The sequence below is a fragment of the Mustela erminea genome, chromosome 8, assembly GCF_009829155.1.
Source record: "Mustela erminea isolate mMusErm1 chromosome 8, mMusErm1.Pri, whole genome shotgun sequence".
NCBI classification, from domain to species: Eukaryota; Metazoa; Chordata; class Mammalia; order Carnivora; family Mustelidae; genus Mustela; species Mustela erminea.
In genome coordinates this window covers 102,029,771-102,057,267 of record NC_045621.1, presented here as the reverse complement: position 1 = coordinate 102,057,267, position 27,497 = coordinate 102,029,771, and the positions used below count along the sequence as shown (strand labels likewise).

Genomic DNA, 27,497 nt, shown 5'->3' with positions numbered 1-27,497 from the left:
GAAGTTTTGAGGTTCAGGGCTCTGGCATTTCCATGTGGCCAGTTTAAATCCATCCACTGTTTGCAGATCTGAGGAATAAATTTCAGAGGATGTGGCTTATTGGTGTAATTGTCCTCATGGGTACATGTCTCCTTAGCCCCCACCACCCAGGAAATACATCTAGATTCCTCAGTTCCTCAAAGTCCAAGTTCAAGGCAGTGAAGCCCTAGATGTAGAGAAGGACATGTGGCCAGTCTGGTTGGTCTCATGCCAGCCTTCTGGGGTTCCTTGTCTTTCCTGAAAGGTGATGCCATTTCCCATTGCTGGGCATGACCATCCATAAGGATTTTGCTTATCTATTTGAGCTTGTACACCAGTAAGTAATTAATCTGGCTAACCAATATTTATTTTCTACTGTGTGCCTGGCTCTGGGAGAAATACTGAATATCCAAAGGTAAGGGACACTGTCATGGTCTCTGTTCTCCATGAGCTTACAGGCCAGTGGGAGAGCTCGTGTGAAACACACAACGATACAAATGTATGATTACCAATAGGACCAGACCTACAAATTAAAAATAAGGGATCTATAGTAGTGGATAATAGTGGTGGGGACTGACATTATCTCTGAGGAAGAGGGCTTTGAGCTGAGAAGACAATGGAGGAGGAAAAGGGTAGCAGACAGAGGGAAAAAGTGCAAGAATCTGCAGTCGAAGGGAAGTCTTTGGCTCAAAGACTCAGCAGCCGATCAGTGTGGCTGAGCCAGGAGCCATTCCCCATGAAGCTGGAGAGGCGGCCAGAGGCAAAATCACTACTGGCCTTGGATGGTGGGCAATGACTTTGGACGTCATGTTTTTTTTAAATTAACTTATAATGTATTATTTGTTTCAGGGGCACAGGTCTGTAATCATCAGTCTTATATAATACCCAGTGCTCATTATGGACTTCATCTTAAAAGTGGAGAGCCACTAAAAGTCTTAAACCCAGGGAATGCCGTGATTCAACTGTGTGTGGATTAGGGGAGGGAACTAGACAAGGTTAAGAGACTGGAGACTATTGAAAACTATTGATAATGATGATGTTGAATAGGATAGTGGAGGATCTTAGAATAACAGGAAGACAGTGGAAGAAGGGGATCGCAGTGCTGTCTTGAAACCAGATAAGATGACGTACTGACGCCATAGAAATTAACGAATGATACAAACCAGGGCTTTCTTTTCTGTGTAGATCCGGTTGTTAGGCTATTACCAGTACACTATTGCTTACAGATAACCTCTGCTTTACTAGCAAGTGGCTAAGGACTCATTCCCAGAGCCTGTCATGTTGTTGCTGGGGATCTGCCTGCCAGACTGCCTCCTGGCCTCCACTGGCAATGAATCAGTCCTTGAGCTGCCGTCAGCCTGGGATGCATGTGGCCAGGCGCTGAATATGCATTCTGAATCCACTGTGATTCAAATTCAACAAATGGGAATAAGCTGCCGCTGTCTGCCAAGGACAGTGATTAGCACAGAGGGCCATGGAGATCAACTTCGTTCCATCTTTTCTCCCTAAACGAGGAGAGACGATCCTCTCCGTCCTCAAGAAAGAGAGCGTTAGGCCACCATTGGAAATTCGGAAATGAAGTGCGAGTGGTGTTCTCTGGAAGGTCTGGGAGAAGAAGGATTCGTTCCAAGTGAGGGGATACAGCAATGTAGGTGAGGTGCTCGGGATGGGCCTTGAAGAACGAGTAGGTTTTTGGCAAGAAGAGGAAGAGAGAGGAGAATTCTTGCCTGGGACACAGCATAAGCAAAGGCCCAGAGGCAGCGAAGCATGAGGTATATTTAGGGACTAACAACTGATCAGTATTAAATGGAAATATTAAGAGTGTGTGTGTGTGTGTGCAGGGGTGCACGTGTGTGAGTGCATATATGTGAGTGTGTTGGTGAGGGGAGTCTTAAATGTCATGCTGAGGCATTCTGATGTTATTTGCAGGCAGTGGAGAAGCAGAGAAGATTCTGGGCGTTGACTCAGACAGGCAGCAGTATGGTTGGGGGGTAGACCTCTGTCAGGGAGACTGTTCCATGCATCCCCATCTGGGCTCCAGCATTCCACAGTGTGCTGGGGACCTTCTGTTCTGCCGGTTTCAGTGCCATTCTGGTCTCCTTTAATGGTCCCAACACACATTCCACGCTCAGGCCCAGCTGGGTGGCCCTTGTCAACACTGCAGGGATGCACAACTCAGATGGTGGACCTGTGGGTCATCACCTTGGGACCCCCAGAAGGTGGCGCTGTGCAAGCCTTCTGATGTCTTGGATCACGGTGATGACACACCATGACACACAATGACGTAGATCCCTGGTAAGCGTTCCCAAATGGCCACTTCTCCATGTCCCTCCTCTTTGATGTCAGAAAGGCACAGGACTCAGTATACTGGCCACGTAGATGCTGGAGGAAGAGTGCGGTGAACTGGGTCTTGTTATTTCCCCTCAGTGAGCCTCAGTGTTGTCAACCATAAAAAGGAAGGTAGTAACACCAAGCATAGACTCCAGTTTTCTTCAACAGTGGTAGTGATCACCTTCTTATAAGATGGTTTGAAAGATTCAGTGTGATACTGTTTGTAAGTGTTGGGGACATAGTGGTCAATCCATGGTGACCACCACTGTTGTGTTATTTGTGTTAAAGGACTTCATCGAGGAGCCTGGAATGAAGCAGGACCTCAGTGGACAGAAATTCTGGCCTGGACTAGGTGCTCACTTAATCGGAGTTTTCAATGACCATGGGTTCATCAGCACACCCCAATCTAGCCTGTCTCTACCAGCTACAGGCTGGACACTGCTTGATTTGCCCTGGCCCTATCAGACCACCAGAGCCCAGATCCTTCACTTGTCTTATGTTTGACACTGGCCCCCCGCAGATGGGACGTGCCACATGGAGTGACAGCAGATGAGAGCAAGAGGCTGGGGTTGGGTACTGCTTGCTCCTCAGAGGCATCTAAGAAGCTTCCGGAGAGGACATCATGCCTGAACTGGTTCCTCTGAGGCTGGATGGGACAGCGTGCAGCATGGCGCATGCATTGGGCATAGAGAGGGACACTTATAGGGTGTTCCCAAGCAAAGAAATGCTCTTGAACACCCTGGAAGCACTGGTTCCCTGGTTATGTTCTAGCCAACAGTGAAGAAACATCATGTTCTGTTGGACAGATCCTCCTTCACATATAATGGCAAAGACCCTCCCCTTGGCCAGACTTCAGTCAGGCTCTTTTTGTCATCTTTTTGTCTAGGCCTATCCTTGGGCCTCATCTTTAGCCTACTAAGTCCAATTGTAGCAAGACTCTTACCGGGTTAGTTTAGAAGGAATATCCCACCTTCAAAATCTGGTCAGACTCCTCATCCCCACCACCCCCCCAACAGTATGTGATCCCTGTGGCCTCTGACCAGGCCCTGACCTCACCTGTCTACCCAAAGTGATCGCTGAGAGGTGCTTGGCGGGATCCTGGCCCAGTCTACTTCTTACCATATCCTGGCCTGGGGTGTGCAGATGGACTCAGATGTTTCTGGCAGAAGCAACCTCTAGCTTCTCTTGTTGGATCCATTGTTCTGCTCAGTTCCCATGGGCTGGGATGGTGGGCTAGTCTTCTCTGGTGTTAACACTCTGACCCTGGACTTTTGAAGATCTAGCTTCTGCCCAACACACATCTCTACCAGACACCAAGCCATTCCCAGCCTCATTGCTCCTTTCCTGATGAAAGGGAACTCAGTCCCCTACACTCCATGCTTTCACCTGTGCCAGCAGCCTGATTTGCTCTTCCTCCTCTTTGGTTCACTCCTTCCTGTCCTTCAATCTTCAACCAAGGGACCATCTTCATTAGGCCTCTTTCCTGACTGCATTCTCTTTCTACCCAGCGCAGGCTGGCACAGCACACCCTCATAGCTTCCCAGTACCTGGACTCCTTCTACTGAGGCCTGGATGTTGCTATGCTGTCCTCACCTTTACATGAACAATTGTCCAGAGGACACCTAGGACGCTGCCCAGGTATGTAGTTCAGGTTCATTGAATGAATGAAAGTGCCTGGCTCATCCTGAGGTCCCTTCTTTCCTTCCTTCTCAGCTTATGTTTTGTTGTCCCAGACACCTGCCTTTCTATTCTGTTTCTGGAGCCTTGAGTCCTACCTCTGAACCCATAAGAAAGATTGGTCTTGAGCTCAGCAGGAAAGAGGGAGGCAGAGGCAGAGAACCAAGTCTAACTCCTTGCCTTCAGTGTTGACTAGTGTCCAAGCCACTCAAGCAGAGGGTCCCCTTATCTCATTTGAAAAAGGAGAAGCCATCTCATTCAACCCTCTTCTCCAATAATCACCCTTGACCTAGATCCAAGCCACTATTGCTCTTGCTTAACCTGCCTACTACTCTTTTTGCTCCAGTTCCAAACTCCTTTGCCAGGCTCCCAGGACTTCCCAGTCTGGCTAACCCTGGCTAATCCTTCTCTCATCTGCCATGAGCTCTTCTGACCCCCGCCCCCCTCCCCTTCGCCACTTCCTAAACATTTCCTGGGACTTGGCACATACTGTTGCTTTCACAAGAAGTGCTCTTCCCTCTCCTCCCTGAAGCGTCACCCTCCCCAAGACCTGGTTTGTTTGATGCCTCCACTGGTTCCCATGGAATTAACCACTCCCTCCTCGAGGTCCCTGTAAAAACCCAAGTCATATATGGAGGCCACCAGGGACTGAATTTTGCTTTAGTTATTCATCCATACTTGACTCTCCCTAGAGAGTATGAGGAAACCTGACTTTTCTTGCTCCCTCTTGCCTCTCCCACCCCTCAAGCCTTGAAGACGTCTCATCCATGGTAGGTCCTTCATAAACCCTTGGTTTCAAGGGGATTTCTTTCCTAGCTCCGTCTGGCCACCCAGGTCCTTGTTCTACAATGTACAGCCCAGCAGCATCAATGTTACCGATCACCACTCAGGATCTGCACTGAATGAGTTTCTCCGGGGATGTAGACACATCCTTGAATTTGAGAACCAGTAGCCACACACTCCGAGTTCCTTGTGTCTAACCCACGTCTTCACTGCTTTCAGCTAACCGCTGGGACAAAACCCCACGGCGCTCGCCCTTTCTCTTTCTAGGGGCTTGAGAATGTTGCCTCGCACCTTTGCATGTCCTCAAGCAGAATAAACGAGAAGCGAGCTCCTAACGTGCCAACCAGCAGGTTCCTCTCTTCTAATCCAGTCCAGATGCTTTGGGTGACTCCCTTTCTGGAATGTAAAAATAACACTATTACCAACCCCTCCTCCTAGTAGCCTTTTCTCTGTAGCCAAGTTAATTCCAAATAGGACATCTGGAAATTCTATTTTGTTGCCTAATTTAAACCAGACTAAAACCAATCTGCATAAAAGTTTATGAACTTTCTGGGGCCTCACACCTTATATTTCCCCATCTGCAGAAGCCTGCAATTTGGAGGCCAGAAATAGGAAGGATTCGGGCCATCTTTTTCTCTAGCCCTGGGGAGAGTGTTTGTGGCTTTGTGTATTGGGGCCGAGAGGGAGAGGCGGGCTGGAGGTGCAGTGGGTGGGGTGGAGGCAGAGGTCAGGGAGGGAAATGGAGAGAGCTGCACTTTCTTGGGCAAAGAATAAATCTGCGTGGAGATTTAAAGGCCCTTTAACTTTATGCCTGGTGGGTGGGTGGCAGGAGGGGCTGGGGGAGGAGGGGATGCCAGGCGGGGGAAGAAAAATGGAGTGTCAGGCAGGGTGGGGGGGGAACGGGGAAGGAGGCATGCATCACTGAGAATAAACTTCGAGGAGAATTTCAGCAGCTGCCCGTTGGAGCCAAAGGCCCAGGACTTGAGACGAGGCTGGTAGGGCTCTGGTGTTTGTTATTAGTTTGACTGGGGATCCACAGGCTAACTGAGTGGAAGGGGCAGCCCAGCAATGAGGGGCAGGGAGGAAGCTTCGTCAGTCTGGATAGGGAGTGGCATTTTAAAATCAACTCTTGCTATTTTAAGCAAGAGTCAATAGAATCCCCAAATGCCGGCACCTTTTTTTTTTTTTTTTTTTTGGTAGAAATTGATCAGATGACTCTAAGAATTTATGTGGGATGGCAAAGCACTCATATTAGCTTAAAATTTTTTATTTATTTTTTATTTGTTTTTGAAGATTTTATTTATTTAAGAAAGGAAGAGAGCAAGCACGTGCACGTGTGAGCAGGGGGAGGGGCAGAGGGAGAGGGAGAAGCAGACACCTCGCTGAGCAGGCAGCCCGATGTGGGGCTTGATCCCAGGACCCTGGAATCATGACCTGAGCCGAAGGCAGACGCTTAACCAACTTAGCCACCCAGACACCCCTAGCCCAACGATTTTTGAAAAAGCAGAAAGAAGTTAGAGGACTCCTGTTACTCAATTTCAAGATTTACTGTAAATCTATAGGAGTCAAGGTAATGTGGTATTATTGAAGGGATAGACATACTGATGATCTGAGCAGGGAAAAACCTCACAGAGGGAATTAGATGCTTACAAAAGTGTTGCAAGGGCAGGGTGTAGGCTGGGTGTTCAGGATCAAGTCCAGAATATGGCTCTGCACAACCCATCCTCAGGGGAGCCATGGCATCAGAGGGCACCATGAGGTCATTGTGATCCAGGCATCAGGAAGCTGGACTCAAGGGGCTGCCTCCACTGCCCTACATATCTCCTGAGACCCAGAGACCTGAAAAGGGATGCTGGAATGCTGCTAGAGAAATTCCTTGCTCGTCATGACTTTTCTTGTTGGCAGGCGAGACAGGGAAGGGGAGAGAAAAAAATACCCAAAGGAGACTCCATTTCATGCCTGCCTTCTAAACCTTAGTGGAGTCCCATTGCATTGAGCCCGCCAGCTATAAAGGACTCTGGGAAATGTATTTCTATGCTTTCCAGTCTCTGTAGTATTAGAAGTTGCTCAAGAAGTGGGAGGTTGAAAAACTAACCTGTAGCATCCACCGCCCTTCCAGATGCTGGACCTTCTGCTGACACTACTTATTTAGTTTTTAAGATTTTATTTATTTATTTGACAGAGGGAGACGCAGCGAGAGAAGGAACACAAACAGGGGGAGTGGGAAAGGGAGAAGCATGCATCGAACCTGATGCAGGGCTCAATCCCAGGACCCTGGGATCATGACCTGAGCCGAAGGCAGATGCTTAATGACTGAGCTACCCAGGTGCCCCTCCTGCTTATATTCTTTCTGTGTCTGTTCTCCAGCCATTATCTGAGGCTGCTCCTGATAGGCAGATCTTCGTGCTAGGTGCAGGAGCGGCAACATTGTATAGAACTGAGATCTGAGAAATGTATCAGCTGACACGCGCCTGGCATGATGATGGAAGCTTGCGTGGATTACCTTGGCAATCTTTATGATGCCCTGGGGAGATAGGCTCTCTTATCTGCACCCCCCCCCCATTCTAGATGGAGAAACCGAGGCTAAAACAGACAGATGACTCACACAAGATCAGAGGGCTAGTCAGTGGCAGACTAAGGGTTTGAACTCAGCTCACCTGACTCTGAAGTTCTTTTCTTTCTGTTCTAGCAAGCTGCCTCAAAAATATACATCTGCAAGACATTACAAAGGTTGGAAGGAAAAGTACGCCCAGCACCCATGGGTGAGACCTCCCAACAGGTCTCACCTTGATGGAAGTTGCAAAGTATGGAATGGGGAGGCCATGGGAGTTGCCCTTTGTGGCCTGCTTCAGGCCGAGGAAGACGAGGTCTCTGCACTCCTCCGAAGGTCTCTAATTCCTTCTGAAGCTGTTTTATAGGTCTGGTTGCTGTACAGTCACTTGGATGATAGGTGTGCAATTAAATTTTCAAGATGGCGGATGCAGTGGGTTAAACTTCATTTCCCCCAAAGATGCGTCCGAGTCCTAAACCCTGGTAGCTGCGAATGAAACTCATCGAAGGATGAGATCATCCTGGGTTAGAGTGGGTCTTAAATCCAATGACTGGTGTCCTGGTAAGAGACAGATCATGAGGAGACACAGGGAGAAGGCCACGTGAAGATGGAAGCAGAGCTTGGAGGGAAGCGGCCACCAACCTTGGAGTACCAGCAGGCGCTGGAAGCTGGAGGAGGCGGGGAATGACTGATGCCTTGATTTCAGACTCCTCCTTCCAGAACTGTGAGGAAATAAATATCTGCTGTTTTAACCCCTCTGTTGTGATTATTTGTTAGGACAATCTGAGGATATTCTTACGACAGGCAGAGAAGAGCTTGTTTTCACAGGAGAAAATCTTCGACCTTCAGTTGGGTCTTCCTTCTGGAATTTACAGTTGGTTTGCAGACACTCTGACTTTTGTCTTTACAGACTGAACATTCATTTGCCTTTCGAGGTTTATGTGTATGGGTGTGTTTTAACAGTCTTTTCTCTCCGTCTTTGAACTTCTTTCTAAATCTCTCTTGTTACTCCAGATCCTATCCTTTCCAGAGGCGGTTAGAAAGAATGGCAAAGCCTGGGCTTTGGAGTCAGACAGGGATGCCTTTAAGCGCTGACTTTGCTGTGGGACCCTGGGCAAGTTGCTTAACCTCCCTGGGTTTTATTTACCTCACCAGTAAAATATCATGCCTCACCTCCTAAGACAGGTGCATAAGGTAATGTGCGGGACACAGTGTTTACCAAATATTAGTTCTCATTCTTTTTCCTTTTCCTTCAAGTCCAAAGGAAGTCAAGACCTTCTTCGAAGCAGCCTTCTCTAAGAAATCTTAGTTCCAGAGTCCTATCTGGGCCATGAGGTGCAGTTGTCCTCACTGACTGTGTCATCAATCCGGCCTTGCGCATAAACTGTGTGTGCTGTCTCTCAGGTACACAGACCTCCCCTGCCACCTCCCATCCCCGGGAGAGCCATCCTTGGGCCTCCTCCTCTGCTTCCTCTCTTCTTCTTGTGGCTTCCATCAATGTCTCACACAAGGCAGGCCACACAGAAGGAGCCACGTGGATGTTTTCCCCTGGAGTGGATATCGGGGAACCTTCATCCAGCCATTGGGAACGCTGTGTCTTTCTTGCCCTGAACCCTGTTTCTTGAAAGTGTCCATGTGAAAACTCAACCTGGAAAGAATTAAGTAGAAAACAGGGTGCCCTGGGGAGTGGCATAGCCTCAGAACAGGCAAAGTCGCCTCTAAATGGAGTAGAAGCTCATTAGTTCTTCTCTCTCTTGCAAACACAATAATTAAAAAGAAAAGAAAAGAAAAGGCAAAAGAAAAAAAAAAAACCTGTCACTTTTGCCCCATTTCTCGGTGGCTTCTGCCCAGCCTCACTGAAGGAAAGCCTCATTACGAAGACTTTATTAAGCTTGCAAAGCAGATGAGGAAGTGCAGTGAGAAGCCTACAGAGCTAAACTTGCCAAAATAAATGAACAAAGCACATCTTGATGCCTGGGACCTTCGGAAACGTAAGCTCGGGAGACCTCCCAGACTATTAGGATGCAGCTTTATTAACTTTACTTGGGCGTGTGGCAGTTAGCCCAGGGGGCAGCTCCAGCAGCTCCTGGCCAGAGGGCTGGCTTTAAGTTCACTGCCTCCTTGGTTTTGGCTGGCCACTGGCTGCCTGTTCTTGAGAGGGGCTGGCTTCCGCAGCCCACTGCCTCCTCTTGCCGCGAGGCCCCGGGGTCAGCGGCTCTGTTTGGGGCGTCCTTTGCTAAGATAAACTTCTCACTTGCCTGTGCATCTACAGCCAAGGCAATATGAAGGAAGACGGCAGGTGGGAGAGGCGGGAGGAGGGAAGTCGGGCAGGGATGATCGTTTTTGCCCAATCAGGGTGGACGTATTCCTGTCACACCAGATGGCTCAACCATTATGCCACCCCACCCAAAATTGCCCCCTCTTTGCAAACGGGTGAACAGGTATGTTACCCTAGGACGGTTTTCCCTCTGGGGGAGTCCCTGGGAAAGTCACTTCAGCTCTGAGCCCCAGGGTTCTCATCTGTGAAATGGGGTTGAAGCACCACCCACCCAGTGGGGTGGTCCCAACTTTGAGACTGCACATGAATGCCAGCTCCAGAGCTAGCAGGTCACAGCACCTGCCTGTCCCCCCTCCTTGCACCCTCCTATCCCATAAGAATGATGAAGTGCCCTTGCGGGAGCTGCTCTGGGCAGGGGGAACGTGGTGCACAGACAGGGAGCTATAGGCTGGGTGACTCACTGTTGGCCTTGACCTCTCGCTGTAGGACAGCCAGCCCTAGGTTCATCTAAACCCTTTTCAGAGCATCTTCTAGCTTTAGTCTGTGTTTCTTGGGAGGATCACATGGTCCCTGTTTTTCGCACCCTTTGGGACTCCCTCCTTTGTGGGAAGATGGCAGTTGGGAAGAGGACCAGGAGGTCTGGAAGCTTCCTGAAGAATCACCTCCTATATCTCTCTCGAGCCTTTGAATTTGGGGTGCAGAGGGCCAAGGACAGTCCAAAGAGAGGCACAGATCAATCCCGCCAGGGCAAGCTGGCAGGAGGAGGTTTCCCACGAGCAGTTGTCTGGGTGGGTGTAGTTAGGGTTCCAGTAGGGATAGGCTGACATAGTGGTTAAGAGGGGCCTCTGGTTTCCACATTGTGGGGGGTCAGCTCCCAGCTCCAACTCTTTCTTTTGGGAGACTCATGGCAAGTCCCTTCGTTCTATAAGCCTTGATTGCTCCACTGGTAATACGGAAATTGTGACCAAATCCAGTGAGATAAAGAGCTGGGATATCCCAGTGCTATCCATGTTGCTGTTTTAGTTTTAGTGTTTATTTTTAATCGGGAGGAAGACAGTGGTTTGCAGATGTGATCTTGTTCTGGATGGCTTTGCAGTCTGGGGGACAGTGGACATGAGTAAGACATGAATAAGAAACTTTCTACTAGATGCAGGCTAGTAGGGAGGAAGATAGATCACTAGCTAACATTCTCTGGGTGACTGCACGAGTAAGGAAGCATGATTAAAGTGCAGGGGAGGGGATGAATGATTCTGTCTTGTGGACAAGGGTTTGGAGATGGCATGATAAAGGGGATAGCAGGTGTGTTGAGCCCAGCTGGGTGGTGGCAGGCCGGGGAGAGGACTCACGTTCCATGATATCTTGCTAGCGTTTGCTCGATGCTCCTTACCCGTGGGAGCCTCCAGTCTAGGCGAGGAGAGAATAAGGCAGGGGTGGGGCTGGAGCATCGTGGGAGGGGGCACTATTTCTGACCTTGCCTGGGTGCTCAGTGACTTGGTCCCCATGTCAGGTTCATGGAAGAAGTCTCATTTTGCTTGAGGTCTTATTTCCTTACCTAAGGGAAGGGCTGAGCTTTATTCTAGCTCTTAAGTTCTAAGTCCAAGGGGTCATTAATTCCCAGAAATCAGCTCAGAAAGTGGTCACAATCTCAGAACAGTAACAAGTGAAGAGGGGGCAGATGAAGACATCACCCACCAGGGGTGGGAAAGTGAGGGCTTTGCGTCCTCCAGTGGAATGGGGTGCCTGGAGGCTGCAGGTAGATGGTGAATCTGGGGCTGTAGCCCAGGACTCCTAATTCCATGGCTCATTTCTCTTTATGACACATTAGCTATTTTAGTCACTTTATATGGCTTTGTTGATCCATATTTTCTGAAAAAAATATTTTAACTCCTCTTCACCTGTTTGATAGGTGTCATCTTACACCTATTAAATCTCACACACATATTAAATGACAGGGTGAGGTGGTCCTGGGGCACGAGACAATTGGGCCAAGCTTGAGGAAGGCATTTTAGAGCAAGGAATTGGAGATGGGGGTGGGCAGTTAAAGTCCAAAGAACTGACAGGTCAGTCTAAAAATGGGAGGATGAATTCTCTCAGGGCCCTGATAAAAGCTTCACAGAATCCAGCACTGGTGGGATGCAATTTTGGGAGGCCCAGAACTCATTCATCTCAAGGATGGCCTATCCATGGCATGCATTTCACAACTGCTATTTGTGCCCATGGCAGGCATCATTAATCAATCACAGTACTCTTTCCTACCGAGCCAAGAAAGATCAGCCTCAGAATCCCTTTCTGTGCAAGTGTCCAGGTAGCCACTGTGGGTCAGCTGGAGTGGACATGCAAGGGGACTCTGTTTGCCCTTGCTGATCTAGTCCAGTCTTTTTTGTTGTTGGGGAAACCGAAGTCCAGAGATTTGCTGAGGCCTCCAAGTTGGTTCATGACAGTTGTGGCATTAGAACTCTATTCTCCTATCTCTGAGTCTTTTGCTTTGTGTACTAAATCATACTGTTTTATTTGTATCACTCTGAAAAAAAAAGAAAACAGAAATGGAAAAAGATGCCATAATTGTTCATCTCCTGCCAGCTATCACCTGGCAGTGATCACCAGCCGTGTATTCTTTCCCGTGTCAATGGATTTTGTTCTGCATTCATGGACAGTTGGTTTCACTGATGGCTTCCCAAGTGCCTTTAAGCCCAACTTTGGGGAATTCACTCTCACCTTCATGCTTTTCTGCTACCAGTTCTGGGGGACCAGGCAGGCTGGGGCTGGGGTTCTTACGGAAGATAATGGGAGAAGGGAAAGAACATTTTCTAGTACAATTTCCATAGATGGGAAATCTAAAACTAGAAGTGCCCTGAGGGGGCATTTTCATAAATAATAATAATAAGAAGAAGGAGAAGAAGAGGAAGAAGAAGAAGAAGAAGGAAAAGAAGAAGGGGAAGGAATCATATGACCTCCAACATAGCTGTACATCTTCATGAAGAAATGATCTTTTTGTCTCACTGAACAATCAGGTCATTAATGCATCTCATTGTCACCTCTGCTCAGGTTCCATCCAGAAATCATTTTCTTTGAAAAGAGATCAGCCAGTTGCTGAATAGGGGAGGGTCTTTACATGGACCTTCCATCTGAAAGGCGTGAGTGTGTGTCTCTGAAAGAGGGCGCTGTGACTCCCAGTTCCTTTGAGATCAGCTGGATCTGCAGAGAGTGGACTGCATTTGGGAAACCAAGGACTCACCCTGGCTTTCCTTTAGCCAGGCTTGAACCAGTAGCTCAGTGCAGCTCAGCAGCATCTTACTGAGCAGAGAGTTCCTTTGGGGAAACCCACTTCAGCAATAATGGCTCCCCACATTGCCTTAGATCTCTGTTATTTTCCATTGTCATATTTGACCCTAGCTTACAACAGTTCTTGTTGGCAGCACATTTCACAGATAGGAACATGGACTGTGTGAGAGAAGCTAGGAGGTCTGTCTGGTGCCACAGTGCACACCCACACCCCAGATTGCCCATGTTACCAGACATAGGCAGACTCAGGCTAGCATGGACAGCTTCCACTTGTTCTTGCTAAATTTAATACCTGCTGAATCAGAAGGAGGCGGCCATCTTTTTTGATGTCTATAGAACATCATTGCCGGGTATGTTGAGGTTGGTTAATCCAGAATTTGTTCCTAAAGATGTCTTCTTGGTGGTGGTGGTGGTTGAGGCTGCTAGGCCCACTTCAGGCATCATGACTGAGAGAAGTGTGCACTGAGGCAGAGTATGATTTAAGTGTGTGGCCGTTGCTTCTTGGCTAGTCCCTGTGTGTGTGTGGCTGTTGCTTCTTGGCTAGTCCCCCAGACGCATATAAAATGACACATATATGTGAATGTGAGGTTTCAAAGGCTCTCTGTTACATTCCGCTGCTTCAAGGCCATGTTCACCTAAGTTGTTCAAGACAGAAGTGTCTCTTTCATTCATTTTCCCTTTCAGAGAGTGTCAATGAAGGAAAGTCCCTAACATCTGTGGGTCAACCACTTTAACATTTACTGACTCTCATGGTCAGGAAATTAATCCTGACATTTAACCTAAATTCTTCTTGTTGTCTGTTTCCTCCATTCCAGACTCAGTGGGGCAAGAGCACAGCTGCTCGCCAGTCTTCTCTGCTCTACCTGCTCATGGAGGACAAGTCCCACAATGCCACTCTCTGTCTGTCTTTTCACGTTCAAGAGGAACAGTTCACTTGAAGGTTTTACCTTTTTTTCATGGGACCTGTTTGCAGACAGACTCTAAATCTTTCCCATATTTCCTATTTCATTCTTGAATTGTGTTCAGGGCAATTCTGCTTAAGTGGTTCCGTTTTATGTCAGACCAGGCATTCTATGTATCTTTCTCTCCCTTCCCACGCAATCCTCTCCATTAAAAACAAGTCACACAGGAGCGCCTGGGTGGCTCAGTCAGTTAAGCATCTGACTCTTGATGTTGGCTCAGGTCATGATCTCAGGGTTGTGAGGTAGAGCCTTGTGTCAGGCTCACAGGCTGGGTATGGAGGCTGCTTGAGAGTCTCTCTCTGCCCCTCTCTCTCTTACAAAAAACCAAACCAAACCAAACCAAACCAAAAAACCCCAAGTCACACAAAACACCCAGAGCCATACCTAAATGACTTGTTTATACTTTTATGCTTGTGGTCCACTATGGCTCTCTGCCTTTATTTTATTTTATTTTATTTTTTTGGTGCTCTTTGTGTGTATTCTCTACCTATTATCCTTTTATCCTGAGTCTGGATCATTTTTATTTTTAAAAGAATCCTGCTTAACACATTTTCTTGTTGAAGCAGATCTTGAAGATGTGATGGCCATGCCTTCAATATGGCCCACTGATGTGAGTTGTTACAGAGGATTCTCCTATACTTTCTTCTTATACTTATAGATAACTTGCATGCATATACTCTTGTGGTTTCAAAATTGAAAAACAAAACTCAGAAGTAATAATATTGAGCATTTGGTGTCTACCCAGAGGGAGTACAGATCTAAGTTCTTGTTCTCAAAGGTTAGGATTGTTTTGATAATACAAGATATTTACACATGATCTTTGAAGAGCATAGTTTGGGGCAGATATATTCAGAGGGTGTGGTAACAATGGCAATGCTGGGCCCAAGCATGTGCTAAGCACGTTATGTAAATCATTTGAAATGTGTCATTGACGAAAGAAGAATTCCAAGAATGGATAGTTTGGTGAGGGAGAGAGAAGTCAGAACAGTGTTCTGGAAGAGGAAGGACTTGGGTTGGGCTTAGGTTTCTTTGCTCCTTTTCAATACACAATGCTTGGAAGGTTTGTGAAGGCTAACATTTTTAGAGACAAGAAAATTAATAGACATTCTTAGGTTGAGGAGTCTCATTCATACATTTTTTTTTAAAGATTTTATTTATTTATTTGACAGAGAGAGATCACAAGTAGGCAGAGAGGCAGGCAGAGAGAGAGGAAGGGAAGCAGGCCCCCTGTCCCAGGACCCTGAGATCATGACCTGAGCCAAAGGCAGTGGCTTAACTCACTGAGCCACCCAGGCCCCCAGGAGTCTCATTCATAGTCTAATGATATGTTATCTTGCAGATGACCCTGTCTTTAGGAGGGGCCATTAGCCCAGGTAAATTTAGGGCCAGGGGTGGTTTAGCAAGGACCTGGACCAGATTTTGCAAAATGATTTGTAACAAGAAAGTTGACAGGCAAGTGGTCATAGATAAAAGTCCATTCTCTGAAGATTCCATGTACCTGGGTCCATAGCCATCCATGCGTGTACTCTCAGCGAAGTTAATAGTGAGGATGTCTGTATTTTTATTGCAAATGAGAAAGCGATACTTGAAGGAATCAGATGACAGTTCTCCACATTCAGCCTCTGGCTCTGAGAGCAGAATTGGAGGAAAAACCCTCCAACTAACTCAGTGGGAAAATGAGGACCTGCGTTGAGCTGGCACTGTTTCCCTATTTCCTCCCCTTCTAAAAAGGAGATGTTCACACACATTTCCTCCAGCAAGTCAGACATGCTCTGCCAGTGTGATGGCTCCCAGGCAGTGACTGCCTTCTGGAACATCATCTATTCAAGTCACATTTCTGTGCAAGGCACAGGAAGTAAGGTAGGCATGGGGGGAGGACCCTGAAAGATGAAGGGGTCTGAGCCATTGGAAGACTTGGGTGTGGAAATCACTAACCAGATGTGCTGGGGGAGATGTGTTAAAATCAGGGTCCTCCGTTTAATAATGTTCTCTCCACCTTATCATTCCAGCACAAGGCAACTTTTCTGTCCCCTGAATAACTCTTGAGCAACACGCTGACCCCTACCTGGCATTATTATAGTTATATGCACATATGTAGTACATGTCTGATGCTGCCTGACTGATCACAGAGTCCTAGAGGGCAGGTCTGGCTCCCTGGCCATCGTAGCATTTCCCACAGTGCCTTGCACCACAGGCACACCATATTTGTCAACAGATGAGAGAATGAATGAATGGTCTTAGTGGGACAAGGGCTGTAGATGTCAGAGAAAGGGAAAGCTTAATTAATTTAACTTTATTTATCTAACTGGTATTTATCTAACTGAGCACCTACCGAGCACCTCCTGTATGCTAGGCAGTCTCCCAAGGGCTGGGGATATAGCCATGAACAAGATGGATAAAAACTCTATCCCCAGGGTGTTTCCATTCACATCTGGAACATCGCATCCCACTTGAAGATATGAGCAGTTTTCACAGTAGGGATGGCTGTGACCTTGGCCTTGGAATATGGAAGTAGTTTTGGTGGGTAGGAAAGAGTAGGGAGGTCATTACAGATGCATGGTGTTAGCTAAAACCTAAAGTAAACTAAGTACCTTTCCATCACAGGTAAGTGATGTAGGTTCTGTTTATTCCTCGTGAGTACACCTTACTATTAGAAGACATTTGTGGGGTCTGTTGCACTGATTCCACACTGAGAGAGAGGCAAAAAAGGAAGATAACAATGTATTTGGCTGGCCTTCATTTAATTTACTGTGCACAGTGAAGCTACAAGTTGGTTGCTGTCTCTGTTTTGTGAAGGATACTGTTCCCCAAGGAGGATGTATGATTCGACTCGCTCAAGGTCACACAGGAGGGTTTTAAACCCAGTCTATCTGACTCCCAAACCCACCCTAACAATGCAGGTCTTCTCTGGTGAATCTCTTTGCTCCTGTTGTCTACAGAGGTCCTCCCAACATCTCAGTTCCGGCCACGCCATGCCGAAAGCACCATGACTCTGCTTGGGGCTCATGCCTTTTCTAGAATGTCAGCTTGTGGCAATGAGGCCCATGAGAACACTTCCAGGATGGGGATGGGAAGGGGAGAAAGGTCCCACACCTGATAATGACTGCAGGGGGAATTAAGTGGGAGAGACAGGAAATAAGACACCAGGCCCACAGCAAAGTCAAAGGGCAGTGGAAAGAGTTCTGTCCAAGTCCCTTAGAATGTTTGGAAGAAATCACAGGCATTCCCATGGATTTCCTAATGGCCAAGCCTCATGAGATGCTTCTTGTTTTCCTCCAACCTGTGATTTGCTCTGATTTCCTAGAAGCCTTGATCTGCTCCATCTCTTCAATTTCATTATGCTTGAGACTGGCTGAAAACTTGGACACTGCCATAACAAACCCTCTGGATTTTTAGCCTTCCCGGAAATAAGCATTCAGCCTCTTTTTAAAATAGGCTGAATTTAATCATTGTGAGTGGATCACTAGCTGTCCTCCAGTTGCACTGTATTTCCTATCTCCCCCATTATAGCTACATAAAGCCACATGACTGGTCCTCCCCAGTGAAATGGGAGAAGGAATGATATGGCCATTTCCGTTGGAGCCATCAAAACTCTGATGCCCTTTTCCTGTTCCTACGGGCAAGAATGGCGAGGACAAGGGCAGCCTTGGAAACCACTTGGTGGAGCTTCTGTCTGCCTGGGTCCCCAAATGACAGTGCACAGGAGAGCTGTCCATCAATATGGAACTTGGCCCTGGATGGTTACCGTATACTTGGGTTGTGTTTGAGCCACTCCATGTCTTGGGTGTGTTGGTGACAGCTGTTCATCCTACCCCAACTGTATCCATTTCCTGGGGATGCCATAACAAACTACCCCGAACTGGGTGGATTAGAACAACAGAAATTTGTTCTCTCACAGTTCTGAGGCTAGAAGTCTGGAATCAAGGCTCTTTTCAAGGACTCCGAGGGAGAATCTGTTCCATGACCTTCTTCTGGCTTCTGGTGATGGCAGGCAATCGTCACCATTCCTTGGCTAGGAGATGGAGCATTCCAGGCTCTGTTTCCATCTTCATGTGGTCTTCTCCCTGCATCTCTGTATCTTCACATGACCATCTTCTCTCTGTGTCTCCCTCCTCTTTTATATTGCCATCAGTCATATTGGGTCATATTGGTCCTACTCTAGTATGACCTCATCTTAATTGAACTAATTGCATCTATAACCATCTATTTCCAGTCAAGTTACATTCTGAGGCACTAAGCATTAGGACTTCAACATATCTTTTTTTTTTGCATGGGGGGAGATAAAATTCAACCCATAACATCAATTAATACAAGCAACAAAACAAGGCAGAGAAACCCCAGAGTCATAGTGTAAGTACAGTGGATTCTTACAGCAACTCACCTTTGACACTAGAATCTGACTCCTCATGATGTGGACTTTCAGTTCCTCCCCTCTCATTCTTTCCTGGAAAAAAGGCCCATCCAGCTTTATTCTCCTGGATCCTGGGTTCAGGCAGTTGAGCCTAAATCCATAGATAGGTTTAAATGGCCTCTTTGGTATAAACATCGTGGGTCTCAATGAATGGGAACATTGATTCATGTCCTGCTGACCTTACAGGGCTTCCAATAAGGACCAAATCAATATGTAATAGTAACAACTGAGGTGAATAACATGCTTTAGAGTTTAGTGTGATCCCATCATTTTTGTAAGCCTTTTCATTTTTTTGCTAGTTGGCCCTCAGGTGCACAAAATTGGGTTGAGCAGTTCACGGCAAGCCATAGCAAACATAATTTTTCCTCTCATTTTATTATTTATTTCATTTCTTTAATGGTTAGTTCTCATTTTCTGTCACCTCTCAGTGGCCCCAGGGACTTCTGCTACTAGAGCACATTCTTTTCTTAGAATGGGACCCAACCACTTTCTATCTCCAGTGGGATTCCCACAGTTTCTGTGATGGAAGCTGGGGTGAGCAGGCCCTCCTCTCTTCTGGGTGGGGCCCAGGGAGGGAGGTGGTAGCTCAAACCAGCTCAGGATGGAGTCCAACATAATAGAAGCTGGTGTATACTAGTTTATTATTTTAGTCCTTCCTCCATTCCTCAGCTCCGAACAAATAAAGAAAGTAAAGAGAAGGAAAAACAGGGGTGGGACTAGAAGACAAAATGAGGGGTAAGATTGGTATACAGAAACCCCACCATAAATCCTGTGTTGTTTTACAGATCTTTTTGAGCTTCCAGGTAGCCAAAGCAAATAGTAAGCAAGGCAAATGATTGATTATGAAAATCAGCAGGTTCTTCCTTAAGACAAGCCTAGCTTTCCTGCTAAGGAGACCTGAACCTTTTATCTCCTGAGATCCCCAGTGAAATTCATACACTAGACATAGCAAGGATTGTATAGCATGACTATTAAAATAAGCAAATTACATTTTTACTTATGTCCTTTTACTTCATTATTTGACAGGGTGTCTATGATGCTCATTATCATGTGTCATTAGGAATTTGCAAATTAAAACAACAATGAGTTTCCACTATGTACCCATGAGAATGGCCAAAATCCAAAATACTGACCACACCAAATGCTGGAGAGGATGTGGAAGAATAGGAACTCTTATTTGTTGCTGGTGGAAATATAATATAGTAAAGGTACTTTGGAAGACAGTCTGACAGTTTTTTTTTTTTTTACAAGATCAAACATCGTTTTTTGTATCATCTAGCTGTTGTGTTCTTTGGTGTTTACCCAAATGAGTTGAAAACTTACATCCATAGAAAAACCTGCACACAAATGTTTATAGTGGCTTCATTCATCATTGCCAAACCTTGGAAGCACCCAAGATCTCTTTTAATGTCTAAAGAGGTAAACAGACTCTAGTACATCCAGACAATGGAATATTATTCAACAATAAAAAGAAACGAGCTTTCAAGCCACAAAGGACATGAAGGAAACGTCAATGAATATTGCTAAGTGAAGGAAGCCAATCTGAAAAAGCATATCCTCTGTGCTTCTAACTATATGACATTCTGGAAAAGGTGAAACTATGGAGGTGGTACAAAGATCAGTGGTTGCCGGGGTTGGGTGGCATGGAGGTGGGAGAGGAGGGAAGGACGACAATACAGAGAACAGGGGATTTTTAGGACAGTGGAGTGATTTCTCTGTATCGTGCTATCATGGTGAATACCTGTCATTATACATTTGTCAAAACCCACAGAATGTGCAACACAAAAAGTGAGTCCTAATGTAAACTACAGTTTAGTTAATAATGATGTTTCCCTATTGGCTCATCAATTGTGACACAGATTCCACTCGAGTCTGAGATGTTAAAAAATAGAGGATATTGGGGTTTGTGTAGGTGTGTATGGGTACTCATATTTTCACTCAATTTTTTCCGTGTAAATCTTAAAACAACTCATAAGAGGACCATTACTTTAAAAAAAGAAAAAAGTTGCACCTCGAAGTGCTTCTGGAATTGCCAGCCACTGGGGAATGGACTCAGCGCCCTCCAGGCAGTGCCAAAGTCTTCCCTTTCTTGCACCCCTCCCATAGAGCCTGCTTCCAGAAAAGGCTTCTAGAAAAGCCTTCCTGACCTACCTCCAGCAAGGAAGCCAGATTCCCTGAGGAGACCAAGCCTGAGGCTGGGCAGCCTAGCACAGAAGAAGAGGGGTCCTTTTACCCCCATTCTCACCACCGCTGGTGGGTTTATTCTCAGGTAGGTCCCTTTAACTGCTTCTCATCTGGGCATAGTCATTGTCAAGTCCACATCTTACCAAAAATATGTTGAAAAAGCATTGCTTTATTTACTTTATTTTTTTTTTAAAGATTTTATTTATTTATTTCAGACACAGAAAGAGAGAGAGCACGATCTGGGAGGGGGAGGGTCAGAGAAAGAAGCAAGGCTCCCTGCTAGGCAGTGAGTCCCATGCTGGGCTCCATCCCATGGCCCTGGGATCATGACCCCAGCCGAAGCCAGACGCCCAACCCACTGAGCCACCAGGCTACCCAAGGCACAGCTTTTAGACAAAGTATTCAAGGCAAACCTCTTCTTGTGTTATCTTGGTGCCTACAATGACTTCTACGTATGTCAATGAACTGAGGTTCAGGGACTGAGTCCCACAGCACTAGATGGCAGAGGGAGGACCAAGGGCTAAGGACAAGCCCTCATCATCACATCCATCTGCTCTGTGGGATGGAGAGATCCCGCCCCACGCACTCTCTCCCTGCGTGCATGTCCAGCCCTCTGGCCCTGGAAGCTCAGCCTCCTAGTCCACTCCACCTGCCCCTCGCCCCGCCCCTGGCTGGCGTCTGCGCTTTGGACTACCCCACCCTGTCGCACAAAGTCACGTGTTTTGGAGGTAAGCGTTCCCATTTCCAGCGCCGCAGAAAAATGAGAAACAAAAAAATTAGTCTTGGATTAAAAAAAAAAAGATCCAAAGTCTTGTCTCCGAAAGTGTACACACAATAGCAGATGTTGTTTAACAGGCTTGTAGGACATTCCCAAAAAGTTATAAACATATCTTTCAGTGGTTACTTAAGATAAACAGATACAAGTCACATATTTTTTGGTACAAGAGACAGCTTGCTGTTTGGAAGCCAAATAAAGATTCCTGAGTGTGAGATGCACCTGAAAAAGATTAGGAGATCGTATCAAGGACATTAAACTGGGGCCAAATCTAACATGCTTTTCGTGGAGTCTTGTGTCTGAAAAAAAAAAAAAAAAAAAAGGGTTTCATCTCCATCTCCATGCAGAAAACTTAGGGCTGATCGGGGCTTAGGGGACCTTTCTCCGCACCTCTACTGTGTTTCCTTTCTCTGGCGCCAGGCCCCAGCCACCCGGACATCCCTTCCACCTGATAGCATCCCTCACCAAGTGGTTCCTGGGTGCTGAGCCCTGACCGGGTGCCAGGCACAGACTTGACATGGACAGTACAGTCCGACCAGGGAAGCCGATGTATAAATAGATACTTTAATCAAATGCCATCTCTTGTGGGAGCATCCTGTGATGCTTAATCACCTGGGCTCTGGGAGCCAGAATCCCTGGGTTCAAATCCTGGCTCTGACATTTCCTTGCCCTATGCCTGGGCCAAGTCAATTTATCTCTCTGGCTTCAGTTTTATCATCTATGCAATGCAAGTAATAATAGTATCTGCCTATATAATGTATTGCTTTTTTTTTTTTAAGATTTTGTTTATTTATTTGCGGGAGAGAGAGCAGTGGTGGGGCAAAGGGCAGAGGGAGAGGGAAAGGCAGACTCCGTGCTTAGCAGAGAGCCCAATGCCAGGCTCCATCCCAGGACTCCAGCATCTTGAGCTGAACTAAAGGTAGAAGGATAACTGACTGAGCCACTCAGGTGTCCTGATGTTTTGACCTCTGGTTAAAAATTGCCCAAAACTGGGGTGCCTGGGTGGCTCAGTGAGTTAAAGCCTCTGCCTTCAGCTCAGGTCATGATCTCAAGGTCCTGGGATCAAGGCCCACATTGGGCTCTCTGCTCAGCAGGGAGCCTGCTTCCTCCTTTCTCCCTCTCTGCCTACCTCTCTGCCTACTTGTGATTTCTGTCTGTCAAATAAATAAATAAAATCTTTAAAAAATATTACCCAAACCTTCATGGCTTAAAAGCCTTTTTGAATGTCAGTTTCTGTGGGTCAGCAGTAAAACACTGGGTGTTATACTCAACTAATGAAATATCCGGGGTGCCTGTGTGGCTCAGTGGGTTAAGCCTCTGCCTTTGGCTCAGGTCATGGTCTCAGGGTCCTGGGATCGAGCCCCGCATCAGGCTCTCTGTTCAGCAGGGAGCCTGTTTCCCCCCTCTCTCTGCCTTCCTTTCTGCTTACTTGTGATCTCTTTCTTTGTCCAATAAAAAAGAAAACAAACCAAAAAAAACTACTGAATCATTAATTGAATGTTGGCTAATTGAATTTAAATTAAAAAAAAAAAAGGCGGCGGCAGGGGGATGTTGGGCGGTGGGATACCAGCGTTGCTAATGGTTGCCTGGGACTCTGAGTCTCTCACAAGAACATAATCATGGTGTGGGCTGGACTGTGGTCTTCTCGGGGCTCCAATGGAGAGTCTGATTCCAAATTCACTCACACTCAAGAGGCTGCTGGTGGCCTCAGGATGGAGACATAGGCTCTTGCCATAAGGATTTATGGGGCTGCTCATGACCCACAGCCTACTCCTTCCAGAGTGAGGCCAAAGAGAGGGAGGGAGAGAGAGAGAGAGTGGGAGAAAATATTTTTGTAACCTAGTTTCTGATGTGACATTCCATCCCTTTTGCCATATAAATATTTTTAAAGATTTTATTTACTTATTTGAAAGATAGACAGAGCATGATCAGGGAGCAGGGAGAGGGAAAAGCAGGCTCCCTGAAGAGCAGGGAGCCCAATGCAGGGCTCAATCCCCGGATCCCAGGATCATGACCTGAGATGAAGGCAGTTACTTAACAGACTGAGCCACCCAGGCGCCTCCCTTTTGCTATATTTTGTTTATTAGAAGCCAGTAACAGGAGCAGCTGCCACTGAAGTGAAGAGGTTTGCACAGAACTATGAACTGGAGGTCACTGGGGCCATCCTCCAGGCCATCGTAAGGTATCACGCTATCTCCAAAGATTGTAAGGATCCGATGAGTTTATCTGCAAAATGCTTAGCCCAGACCTGAGTTCTCCTCTCTCCCATTTTAAGATTTAATTGCTCAGATGGTTAGAACTCTCATCTCAAGACACGCAGGCACTTGTGCACACACCAACATTTCTTATCCTCCCATCCTCTTTTGTCTTGTTTCCCCATCTGTGTCCCTACCGGAGTTGCTAAGCCTCATGGCGGTGTGGGCAGTATGGGCGGCACTCATCACGTGGAGGGCAGTCGTGACTTCACTCCCGGCACCCTGAGCCCTTCACTCTGACCTCTTCAGAGAGTGACCGCTGGCTGACTCTGTCATGTCAGGGGAAAAGCTGAGCAGCCTGGGGGAGGCATCAGGGGCGGGCTTAGAGGTGAGTCTCTGATCTGCCATTGAGCCTAGCTTTGACTGGCAATTCCTCAACGTGGCCATGGTCTTCTAACTCTAACAAGTTCCCAGGCAGTTTCAAAGTGGCTGGTCTGTGGGCCCCACCTGACTAGCAGCAAGGAACCAGGCAATAGCAGCTCCTCTGTGCAGAGATCCAAAAAAGCCAGGGTTTCCTTTTGTGAAGATTCCAGGTGAGCAGTAAAACCACAAGCAAGTAGGGAAAAAAAAAAAAGATGCAGAACCAAATGTAACTAGGGGTGTGGGAAGACAGGGAACACCCTTTGAGCGATGTGTAATTAACATGAGCCTGTGGGGTAGGTCCATTCTAGAAGGATGGAGAGTGAGGACTTGAGGTTGGCTGGAAAGAGAAACTGACCCCCAGTCTCACATCTCTGGATTTCGTTCTGAGGTCGAGGGTTGCCAAAAGCAAATGCTTAGAAGTGTCCTTGTGAGACAGTGAGGAGTGGTGGGGACTGGGGTCAATGGTGAGAGTGTGTCTATTCAAGGGGGCAGTTCCTACTCAGCTCAGCTGATTGCAGTGAGATGGTAGTTGGACCTTCTGATGTTTCAAACAAAGTCACATATTTGGAATTTTATGTAAAATCTTCCAATTTTTAGAAGTTGTGAGGCCAAATGAAATCTGTTTGCAATTCTAGCTGACTTGAGAGCCTATGATTCATGAGCTCAGGAGGAGGCAAAAGGCACTCAGTGAAGTTTTGGGTCAGGAAGCTGCTTCTTAGGAGAAACTAGCACCTGGATAAAGTCCACAGCAGCTGAGAACCTTGGTCAGGACAGAGTGTGCTACCTAGTTACCTGGGATCTTGAAGTCCCCCTAAGCAGTCATACTTCCAGGCAGGAGGGCTCTCAAGGACAGAGGGAAGGCATTCCCTGGGAGTGGTGATGATCACCTGCTCGAAAGAGGAGAAATAAATCTGCCTCCACCTCTTCCATCGCTGCCCAAGGCTGGCCACTTCTGGCACAGTTAGAGGGCGTCATGCTATGTGATGCAGAGTTGAGTCAGCAGCTGTTTGTTCCCACGTGAAACCTGTCATTTCTTCGCTTGGTGGTCACTGGCAAGTCAGCTGACCTCTCCTGCCTCAGTTTCCCTAATTTATAATAATCTTGCCTCTCTCACAGAGTAGTTGAGAACCAAATGAGATACTATAGGGAAACACCATAGTGTCTTGCACAGACTAAGTGATCAATTGATAATGATGGTAACGATGATGGCGATGACAGTTTGGGGTCAGTGAAATATATTATCTTTGGAAGGGTTATTAGAGATCATTCAACTGCACCACTTTATAGGGGAAAACTGAGACTCAGAGCCAGTGGGAGATTTGGTGAAGGCCCCACGGTAAGGTGGAGTCAGGGAGATCCACCCCCTCCCATCCTTGTCCTACGTGTTTCTCTCCAGCAATGAACACGGGGCCTGGCACCTGGTGTGTGTGTGGAATGAATGAATGAATGAATGAATGAATGAATGAATGAACCAACAGGCATGGAAGAATGAGCCATTCCTCTCATTTTCTCTCTGTGCTTGTAATGTTTCATTCTTGATTCACTTGCAGGTACATGGAGAAGGGAGAAGTGATTTACGTAGGATTCACGGATCTGGGGATGGAGAAACGGTGAAGAATTCCCCTTGTGTTGGAGCTGGTTGTTGCTGCCTCTCCAGCCAGCCAGCCTCTTTCCCTCCCTCCCTCCCTCTCATTCTTCCTTCCATCATCCCTCCTGCTTCCTGCCTGTCAGTCTGCCAATTATTCTTTCATTCAGTCCCTTTGTACTGAGCATCTGCTATATGCCAGTGTCTTCAGGCACTTGGGGATGCAATATTGAGCAACCCTCAAAGAAGTTAGAGTCTAGAAGGAAAACCCCACATAATCAAATGATCTCACAAGTGGGGCACCATAGGGGCTGCTGTAGGGTTATGGGTGTGTGTGTGTGTGTGTGTATCGGTGAGGGTCCAGGTAGGATCTGGTCATGAGCTGTGAAGAAGGGCCTTCCTGAGGACCTGGCATTAGAGCTGGGAGCCGGCCGACAGGTCCATGGGGTGAAGACGGGGTTGCGGGCACATGCCTTAAGAAGAGGGAACAGACCCTGAGTAAATGGAGGAAAGCTAGTACAGGGGAGACGCAGAGAGGGTGGCTCAGATGAGGCCAGGGATCTGTCATGTCATGCCTGGAACGCTCCTATGGGTTTTTGACCTTGATCCTTAATGCCATAGGAAGACACTGCAGGTTTTAAGCAGATCCACATTGTAAGGAGACTGTTCTAGTTGTCTTTTAAAGAAGGGCCCTCCACGAAGCCAGGCAGGGGTTCGAGGTGTCAGAGGTGTGGAGGCTGAGAGGCATGTATCAAGAGAAATTTAGGAGGTAAAGCTGTCAGGATATAGGCAGTTGTTAAGTGGTTGTAAATACTTACAGAATTTCCTTCACCGAGAAATCCCCAGGCTCAAGGAGGCAGCTGCTCAGCTCCCACCAAACTGGGCACATCAGATCCTAAGCACAGTCCCCAGGAAGCTGTGCAAAAGAGCATTTGCACAAAGTCTATGTGCAAACACCGAATTTGCACGAACACTGCATCATTGAGCATTTATTGAGTACCTACTGTGGACCAGCACTGGGCTAGGCACATAGGCACCCTGCTTGCCAGGGACAGGGGTGGGGAACCAGTTCTAAAGCTGCTTCCTCCTGCGCCAGTAGCTGGATGCTGTCACAACTCCAAATATCTGGGGGCAAACAGAGCCGACTGTATGCTTCCCAATGTTGCCAGAGACACCGAGGTTGCTGTTTCCATAAAGATATTTGAGTTTCCTGTGGCTGAAGGGGGCTTCTTTGCTCTTCAGAAGTTTCTTTGGTAATGGGGCCCATCAGCAGCAATGTACAATAAAACTGGGCTTTCATCCGAATGACATGGAACGCCTCTAACGCAAGTGGTGAGAAATTCAGATATTTTCAAATAGAGAAAGTCTTACTTGGAAGTATCAGGAAATCATATCACGTGCAGTCAGAACTTTCCAGGTTTTAGCCAGATGGCAGGGTCTAAAGGCCTCTGAGTTAGCTCTGTCCACACAGCTATCCCGGAAATCTGGAAAGATGGCTTCTTTTTAAGGCAGCCAACAGAGGTTGCTGAAATGATAAAAAATATATATTTTTCCTTTGCTTAGGTTTTGGCTTTCATTAGCTACATGAAGGTTCTGTCCTCCCAGAATCCAGCTCTCTGGAACTGAAAGAAGGTGTTAGACCCCTCACTAACAACTTCTTCCAGTTCTGGGCCAAACCCTGCCCTGACGGTCCCGCCCTGTGCTGCAGGCTTACCCACTGGTCGAACAGAAGGCTCTGATGAAGGAAAAAAAGACAATCTTTCCAACTGTCTCAGGTGCTGGAGCCCGTGTGTTCTTTTCTAACAAAGGCCAGCAGATAAGAGGTAAAGCTGCCAGTGATTTGCTGGTCTGACTTCACCTATTTGAAAAATGCCCTTCGTGCTTCAGATGACACTCTCGATTTCCTCTCTACAGATCCCAGAAACGTCACAAAGCTGCAGATGTTATTGCCCAAGATAACTGGGAAGTGGTGTATTTGTGATGGCACAAATAGGGAAAGAAAATGAATTGTTTGCAAAAAAAAAAAAAAATGTGGGCAGGAA

The 27,497-nt window shown here is 47.0% G+C and overlaps 1 long non-coding RNA gene across 1 annotated transcript in view; it reads left to right on the top strand.

Annotated features, from left to right (window-relative positions):
* The window catches only part of LOC116596754, a 50,042-nt gene extending 41,996 nt beyond the window's left edge, over positions 1 to 8,046 (top strand). The window contains exon 3 of the long non-coding RNA XR_004288302.1: positions 7,499 to 8,046. This is a non-coding gene — a long non-coding RNA (uncharacterized LOC116596754). The remainder of the gene's footprint in view (positions 1 to 7,498) is intronic.
* The last annotated feature ends 19,451 nt before the right edge of the window (positions 8,047 to 27,497 follow it).